A 2554-nucleotide genomic window follows, 5' to 3' on the forward strand; every position below is an offset into this window, starting at 1 on the left:
TGCAAGGCGGAATGCAAGCACTACACGCCCCAGAGGACGTCGCGGCAAAGTCGGGCGAATAGACGTCGCTTACGCGTTTGGAGGAATTATGGGTATTGTAGTTCCTCTTTGAGAGAGACGCTGGGCCCCGCATCCCAGAGTTGTTTAAGTGTTGCAGGTCGTTTAGGTCAGTGTTTCTCAGCTATCTGAGGTTTTGTCTCAGTCATGGAAGACTGGCATTTTTATAATATACAATAAAAATTAATATTTAGAAAAATAAAATTTGAAAACATAAACATGAAAAAAAGACACGTGTGGAATTTTGTTTCTTACTACAGTATAGGGATGAAACTGAGCACGACCTATGACAATACCCTTCAATCAAAGACCACCAGTAATACACCTAAATTTAAACAAATTTGACTGGTTGCAATGAAGCAGAACACACCGCAGGGGATGTTAAATTAAGGTGTTAAGAGGAACTTATAGTTTTTATTTAGCCTTGTGTTAAATGATTTGGGGGAGATTTAAGAGGGGCTTTTCTCTACATTGGATGCAATGAGGAAGCAAGGGTAAATGTATTACTAGGTTTTTTATTGTGTTTTGTGTTTTTTAATCCTCACCAGAGGACATTTTTCCCATTGATTTTTAGAAAGAGTGGGAAGGGCGGGGGAGAGACAGAGAGAGAGAGAATCATCGATGTGGGGGTGGGGGGGAGGCAGGGAGAGAGAGATATCAGTGTGAGAGAGACACATAGATTGGTTGCCTCCCACACTCTTCCCCACAGGCCAGGAATTAAGCCTGCAACTCAGATACATGCCCTTGGCTAGGAATCAAACCTGAGACCCTTCAGTGCTCCAGCTGATGCTCTAAGCCTGAGCCACATGGGCCAGGGCAATTATTATTAGGTATTTTAGTAAACTTGATCTAGAAGGCAGGAGAAAATATTTGCAAATATTGTATCTGATTAAGGGATTAATAGCCAGAATATTTAAAGAACTCTTACAACTCAATGATAAAAATATTTTTTAATGTGCAAGGAACTTGAGTAGACATTTCTCCATGACCATAAGGACATGAAAAAATGCTCAACATCAATAATCATTAGGGAAATTCAAATCAAAATTAAAATGAGATATTGTGGCAGGATGTAAGAAGCTTGGGAAATTCTTTGACAAGTGGAATAAAGAAAACTGAAACAAAATAATTAAACAATGCTAAACAATTTACAACCAGTTAATGAATCACAAGGTTTTATCTTCCCAATCAAGGACACTTAGGAGCAAATGGTTTACATGGTCCAGACCCTCCCTGGGCACACCTGTCTTGTTCCTAATTCTTCTTCAATAACATTCTTTAAAAATAAAATTACCCAGCCCTGGCCAGATGGCTCAGTTGGTTGGAGTGTATACCAAAAAGTTTTTGGATTTGATTCCCAGAGAGGGCACATACCTAGGTTTCGGGTTTGATCCTCAGTCGGGGCACCAGCTTAAAAACCCATGATGAAAGTGCTCTCTGCTTTTTTTTTAAGTGTCCCCATGAGATTTGCAACCAGGGGAGCATTGGGCATTTGTTCAACCATTCATGATCCCTGTGTGTGTGTGGTGGGGGGGGGGGGGGGGGGGTTAATTAATGTTTTTATTTATTTCAGAGAGGAAGGGAGAGGGAGAGAGAGAAAGAAACATCAATGAAGAAAGAGAAACATCAATCAGCTGCCTCCTACATGCCTCCTACTGGGGATCGAGCCAGCAACGTAGGCATGTGCCCTTGACTGGGAATCGAACCATGACTTCCCGGTTCATAGGTTGACGCTCAAACACTGAGCCATGCTGGCCAGGCAAGCATCGGGCATTTAAATTGGTGGATTTAGTAGCTTGCCCTCCCAATGTGGGTGGATATTATCCAATCCGTGGAGCACCAGAATAAAACAAAAAGGTACATAAAGGAGGAATTCTCCCATTTCGCTTTCTACCTTCCTGTTTGAGCTGGGACATTGGTTTTTCTCCTGCTTTTGGACTGGGATTTTCACCATCAGCTCCCCTGGTAGTGAACTAGAATTACACCACCAGCTTTCTAGGGTCTCCAGAATGCAGAAAGCAGATTGTGAGTGTTCTCAGCCTTCATACTCACATGAGCCAATTTCTCATAATAAATATCTTCCTATATATAGCCTATTGCAGTGGTCGGCAAACTCATTAGTCAACAGAGCCAAATATCAACAGTACAACTATTGAAATTTCTTTTGAGAGCCAAATTTTTTAAACTTAAACTATATAGGTAGGTACATTGTTATTAACTTAATTAGGGTACTCCTAAGCTGGCCTTTGCTAAAAACGTCCTCAATCTGATTGAGGTACGTTCCCTGAGATCGACCCCTTCTAACTCTCCCAACCACACTCGTCTTGTGTACTTGTTTCATCTATCTCCTTTCGTTCATCCTCTCTATATGTCCAAACCATCTCAACATACCTTTCTCAATCCTCGACACTACATCTTCTTTCACTCCACAACGTTCCCTAAAATTAACTTAATAAGCTTTAATTAAAGTTTTAAGTCTTAGTTAAACTATAGGTAC

Source organism: Myotis brandtii, unplaced genomic scaffold, assembly GCF_000412655.1.
Source record: "Myotis brandtii unplaced genomic scaffold, ASM41265v1 scaffold112, whole genome shotgun sequence".
Lineage (NCBI taxonomy): Eukaryota > Metazoa > Chordata > Mammalia > Chiroptera > Vespertilionidae > Myotis > Myotis brandtii.